Source organism: Lolium perenne, chromosome 7 (assembly GCF_019359855.2).
Source record: "Lolium perenne isolate Kyuss_39 chromosome 7, Kyuss_2.0, whole genome shotgun sequence".
In the NCBI taxonomy this organism is placed as follows: Eukaryota; Viridiplantae; Streptophyta; class Magnoliopsida; order Poales; family Poaceae; genus Lolium; species Lolium perenne.
Genome location: NC_067250.2, coordinates 17,514,653 through 17,521,539, shown reverse-complemented (window position 1 = coordinate 17,521,539; position 6,887 = coordinate 17,514,653).

Here is a 6,887-nt window from a genome sequence, read left to right as displayed (position 1 = left end):
AAAGTAGCAGGAGCATTACATAAACCAAAAGGCATGCGTCTATAAGCATAAGTTCCATAAGGACAAGTAAAAGTGGTTTTCTCTTGATCTTTAGCTTTAACAGCAATTTGTGAAAACCCAGAATAACCATCAAGAAAGCAAAAATGAGTATTTTTAGACAATCTTTCTAGCATTTGATCAATAAATGGTAAAGGGTAATGATCTTTCTTAGTAACTTTATTAACTTTTCGAAAATCAATGCACATTCTATACCCTACAACTACTCTTTGAGGGATGGGCTCATCATTATCATTAGGCACAACAGTCATTCCTCCTTTCTTGGGAACGCAATGCACAGGACTAACCCATCTACTATCAGCAATAGGATATATAATACCAGCTTCAAGAAGTCATAATACCTCATTCCTTACCACTTCCTTCATCTTCGGAATTAGGCGACGCTGATGTTCAACAACAGGCTTTGCATCATCTTCCATATTAATAGCATGTTGGCAAATAGAAGGAGAAATCCCTTTCAAATCATCAAGAGTGTAGCCAATAGCTCCTCGGTGCTTCTTCAATATTTCCAATAACCTTTCTTCCTCAATCCCTGAAAGCTTAGAACTAATAATAACAGGATATATTTTCTTATCATCAATATGAGCATATTTAAGATTATCAGGCAAAGGCTTTAAATCAAAAACAGGATCTTCCTTTGGTGGCGGTGTTGTACCCAGATCTTCCACCGGTAAATCATGCTTGAGAATAGGTTGGCGAAGAAAAATTTCCTCAAGCTCATCTCTTTCTTTCCTAAAAACTTCACTCTCGCTATCCTCCAAATGTTGCTGCAAAGGATTGTTAGGAACAAGAACGATAGATGCACACTGTTCCATTTTAAAATCATTACTAGGCAAATCAGCTTTATAAGGAGTTTTAGTAAATTTAGAGAAGTTAAACTCATAAGATTCACCAGCAAATTTAGTCAAAATTTTCTCTTTCTTGCAATCTATAATAGCTCCACAAGTATTTAGAAAAGGTCTACCAAAAATAATAGGACAATAATCACTAGCACAGAACCAAGTACCAAAAAGTCAGGATATTTAATCTTACCGCATAAAACTTCCACATCTCGAACAATACCAATTGGAGAAATATTTTCTCTATTAGCCAGCTGAATAACCACATCAATATCTTCAAGTTCACAAGAATCAATTTCGTGCATAATCTCCGTGTAAAGCTCATACGGAATAGCACTAACACTTGCACCAATATCACATAATCCATAATAGCAATGATCACCAATTCTAACAGATAGCATAGGAACACTAGCTTGTTTGGGTTTATTAGGATGTGAAACAATATTAGAAGCATCTTCACAGAAAATAATATGACCATCCTCCACATTTTCAGTCACAAGATCTTTAATTATTGCAACAGCAGGTTCAACTTTTATTTGTTCTTCAGGTTCTACAGGTTTCTTTTCACTTTTATGAACTGCACTATTTATAACAGAGTACTCCTTCATTTTAGCAGGGAAAGGAGTTTTTTCAATATAAGCTTCAGGAATAATATGATCAGCAGTTTCAACTACAACACATTTATTAATAGATGAATCAATTTTATCTTTATAAGGTTCATGATACTTATCAAAATTCTTCTTTGGCAATTCATAATGAGAGGCAAAAGCTTTATAAAGATTTGCAGCAACTTGAGAATCAAGACCATATGTAGCACTCATATTACGAAATTTATCAGTATCCATAAAAGCTTCAATGCATTTATAATCATAAATTATACCTGATTCTCTATCCTTGTCGTTCTCCCATCCTTCAGTATTTTCTTGGATCCGATCAAGAAGGTCCCTTTTAAACTCTTCTTTGTTGCGTGTAAATGATCCAGAACAAGAAGTATCCAGCAAGGTCTTGTCTTGAAAAGAAAGTCTTGCATAGAAATTATCAATAATAACATTACCAGGAAGCTCATGAATGGGGCATTTGAGCATTAAAGACTTCAATCTCCCCAAGCTTGGGCAATACTCTCTCCATCATGAGGCCAAAAATTATATATGCGATTCCGATCCTTATGAATTTCACTTGGAGGATAGAACTTAGAATAAAACCGGGGCACAATATCATTCCATTCAAGAGAATCCCCATTATCCAGTAATTTATACCAATGCACCGCTTTACCAGACAGCGATAAAGAGAATAGTTTCTTCCTCACTTCATCCATAGCAATACCTGCACATTTGAATAAACCGCATAATTCATGCAAAAACAGTAAATGATCACCAGGATGGACAGTTCCATCCCCTTCATAGCGGTTATCCATAACACGTTCAATAATTTTCATAGGTATTTTATATGGTATTACTTCCTCACCTGGCGCCTCATCCACTACCGTTGCAGTAGTAGTAGATTTCCCAAATAAAAATTGAAGAGAAGATCTCTCCATAATGACTTATAGCGACGAGAAATAAAATCAGCACAACTTGATAAAGGTTTTCCTTACCAATTCCACTTACCAATAGCGCTTCACTCCCGGCAACGGCGCCAGTAAATAGTCTTGATGACCCACAAGTATAGGTGTTGTATCGTATAATCTTCGATAAGTAAGAATGTCGATCCCAACGAGGAGCAGAAGGTGTTGACAAGCAGTTTCGATGAAGGATTCACTGTAAATGCTCACAGACAAGTATTCAGGGGGTTTTGATGTAATAGTTGAATAAAGTACGAGTAAGTAAAGTGCAAGAGTAATAATTGCAGCGAGTGGCCCAATCCTTTTTAGCACAAAGGACAAGCCGGTTTGTTTACTTATAATTACCAAACGTTCTCGAGGACACATGGGATTTTAGTCTAGTGCTTTCGCTACATACGGCTAAATAATCTTCATTGTTATGATAAGTGTTGTGTGGGTGAACCTATGCTAATGTACCGCCCTTCCTAGGACTAATACATACTTGTGATTATACCCCTTGCAAGCATTCGCAACTACAAGAAAGTAATTAAGAATAAATCTAACCACAGCCTTAAACTGCGAGATCTGCGATCCCTCCTGCATCGATATACCAATGGGGGTTTAGGTTTCTGTCACTCCGGCAACCCCGCAATTAGCAAACGAATACAAGATGCATTCCCCTAGGCCCATAAATGGTGAAGTGTCATGTAGTCGACGTTCACATGACACCACTAGAAGAATAACACCACAACTTAAATATCATACCATTGAATATTACTCAACCATAGTTCACTACTAACATTTAGACTTCACCCATGTCCTCAAGAACTAAACGAACTACTCACGAGACATCATATGGAACATGATCAGAGGTGATATGATGATGAATAACAATCTGAACATAAACTTGGTTCAACGGTTTCACTCAATAGCATCAACAACAAGTAGAGATCGATACCGGGAGAGTTTCCCCTATCAAACAATCAAGATCAAACCCAAATTGCTACGGCGGTGACGGTGTCCAGCGGTGATGACGGCGGTGATGATGGTGGAGATGATGATGATGGTGATGGCGATGATGTCCAGCTCGATGACGGTGACGATGGCGTCGATTTCCCCCTCCCGGAGGGAATTTCCCCGGTGGATTCCTGCCCGCCGGAGAGCTCTTTGCTCTCTGGTGTTCTCCGCCCCGCGAGGCGGTGTAACTCTTCGCGAGGTACCCTCTGTGGCTTAGGTTTTCGGGACGAAGGATTTCGCGAAGAAAAGGAGGCGAAAGGGGTCGTGGGCCCCCCAAACCACATGGCGGCGCGGCCAGGGCATGGGCCGCGCCGCCCTAGGGTGTGGGCCCACCCTGGATCCTCCTGGCCCCTCCTTCTGGCTTCCTTCGTCATCTTGAAAAATAGGATTTTTGGTATAATTTCCTTCCACAGTTGATCTTCCGAAATATTGCGTTCTGACGGTGCTTTTTCCAGCAGAATCCTGGCTCCGGTGCTTGATCCTCCAATAATGATGAAACATGCAAAATAGATGAAATAACATAAGTATTGTGTCCCAATATGAAATATATCAATGAATAACAGCAAATTATGATATAAAATATTGATGCAAATTGGACGTATCACCCATGAGCCAGCAGCGTTGTCAACGTTTCAAAGGCGGCAGGGGATCGAAAATAAAAATAAACCAAATATCAGTTGGTAAAAAAATCCAAGAAAAGAAAACATTTATCGTTCTGAGAGGATGACATGCGGGACCGATGAGGCAGCAGCATCCTCAACGTTTCCAAGGCGGCAGGGGATCAAAGAAAAAAAAAGGAAATAGCCGTAAATTAATTAGGGGTTCAAAATAAATCCATCAAAGGAAAGTTTTATTGTTCATAGAGGATGACATGTGGGACCGACCTGCCAACAGCGTCCTCATCGTTTCAAAGGGGGCAGGAGATCAAAAGAAAAAGGCAAATAGCCAGAAATTAGGGGTAAAAAATAACTCCAAGAAAGGAAACTTTTATTGTTCGTAGAGGATGACATGCGGGACCCATGAGCCAGCAGCTTACTTAACGTTTCAAAGGCGGCATGAGATCGAAAGAAAAAGGCAAGTGACAAAATATTAGGAGCCCAAGATAATCCAAGAAAAGAAACTTTATTTACATAGAGGATGACATGCGGGTCCCATTTTGCAGCAGCGGTCCCAACGTTTCAAATGCGGCTTGAGATCAAAAGAAAAAGAAAGTAGCCAGAAATTCGGGGGGAAAAAAAATACAAAAAAAAAAACTTGATGGAAATAGAGGATGACATGCGGGTCCCATGAGCTAGCAGCTTACTCAACGTTTCCAAGGCGGCAGGGATCAAAAGAAAAAGGAAATAGCCAAAAATCAGAGGGTGAAAAAAAACAAAGAAAATGAACTTTTATAGTACATAGAGGATGACATGCGGGTCCCATGAGCCAGCAGGTTCCTCAACGTTTCAAACGTGGCATGAGATCGAAAGAAAAAGGCAAGTGACCAAATATCAGGAGCCAAAAATAATTCAAGAAAAGAAACTTGATTGTACATAGAGGATGACATGCGGGTCCCAATTAGCAGCAGCGGTATCACCGTTTGAGAGGCTGCACGGGATCGAAAGAAAAAGGCAAGTGACCAAATATCAGGAGCCAAAAATAATCCAAGAAAAGAAATTTTATTGTACGTAGAGGTTGACATGTGGGTCCCATTTTGCAGCAGCGGTCTCAACGTTTCCAAGGCGGCACAGAACCAAAAGAAAAATGAAGTAGCCAGAAATCAGGGGGTGAAAAAAATCCAAGAAGAAAGATTTCAATTGGGCTGCATCTGGACATCTGGGCCTTCGAACTATCCTGCTTGGCCTTTTGACTCGTACAATTTCAGCCCACTCCAAAACAGGAAAGTTCCGAATTTTCTAAAAAAACAGGAAAGTCCTATGCTTCGCAAAGACAAAAAAACAAGGAGATTCAACATATAAGTTTGTTTATGTAAAAATAAAGATTTAATTATCCGTTTGAAATAGCTCAGAGCGCAATACATTGTTTATTGTCTGCAAAATAATCAAGATATCATATGTTTCTTGTACGGGGAGGCTGACATCGGGGACCCATGAGCCAACAGCGTCGTCAACGTTTTAAAGGCGGCAGGGGATGGAAAGAAAAAATAAACCATAAATCTGTTGGTAAAAAATCCAAGAAAAGAAACATTTTCGTTCTGAGAGGATGACATGCGGGACCCATGAGGCTGACATCCTCAGCGTTTATTGTTCATAGAGGTTGACATGTGGGACCCGTGAGCCAGCGGCGTCCTCAACGTTTTAAAGGCTGCAGGTGATCGAAAGAAAAAATAAGCCAAAAATCGTTTGGTCAACAAAATCCAAGAAAATAAACATTTACCGTTCTGAGAGGATGACATGCGGGACCCATGAGGCAGCAGCATCCTCAACGATTCCAAGGCGGTAGGGGAAATATCCAGAAATTAATTAGGGGTTCAAAATAAATCAATCAAAGGAAACTTGTATTGTTCATAGAGGATGACATGTGGGACCGACCTGCCAACAGCGTCCTCATCATTTTAGAGGGGGCAGGAGATCAAAAGAAAAATGCAAATAGCCAGAAATTAGGGGTAAAAATAACTCCAAGAAAGGAAACTTTTATTGTTCGTAGAGGATGACATGCGGGACCCATGAGCCAGCAGCTTACTCAATGTTTCAAAGGCGGCATGAGATCGAAAGAAAAAGGCAAGTGACAAAATATCAGGAGCCAAAGATAATCCAAGAAAAGAAACTTTATTGTACGTAGAGGATGACATGCGGGTCCCATTTAGCAGCAGCGGTCTCAACGTTTCAAATGCGGCTTGAGATCAAAAGAAAAAGAAAGTTGATTGTACATAGAGGATGACATGCGGGTCCCATGAGTCAGCAGCTTACCCAACGTTTCCAAGGCGGCAGGGGATCAAAAGAAAAAGGAAATAGCCAAAAATCAGAGGGTGAAAAAAAAATAAAGAAAATAAACTTTTATAGCACATAGAGGATGACATGCGGGTCCCATGAGCCAGCAGGTTCCTCAACGTTTCAAACGTGGCATGCGATCGAAAGAAAAAGGCAAGTGACCAAATATGAGGAGCCAAAAATAATTCAAGAAAAGAAAGTTTTATAGTACATAGAGGATGACATGCGGGTCCCATTTAGCAGCAGCGGTATCACCGTTTGAGAGGCGGCAGGGGATCAAAAGAAAAAAGAAATTGCCAAAAATCAGAGGGTGAAAAAAAACCAAGAAAATGAACTTTTATAGTACATAGAGGATGACATGCGGGTCCCATGAGCCTGCAGGTTCCTCAACGTTTCAAACGTGGCATGAGATCGAAAGAAAAAGGCAAGTGAAAAAATATGAGGAGCCAAAAATAATTCAAGAAAAGAAAGTTTTATAGTACATAGAGGATGACATGCGGGTCC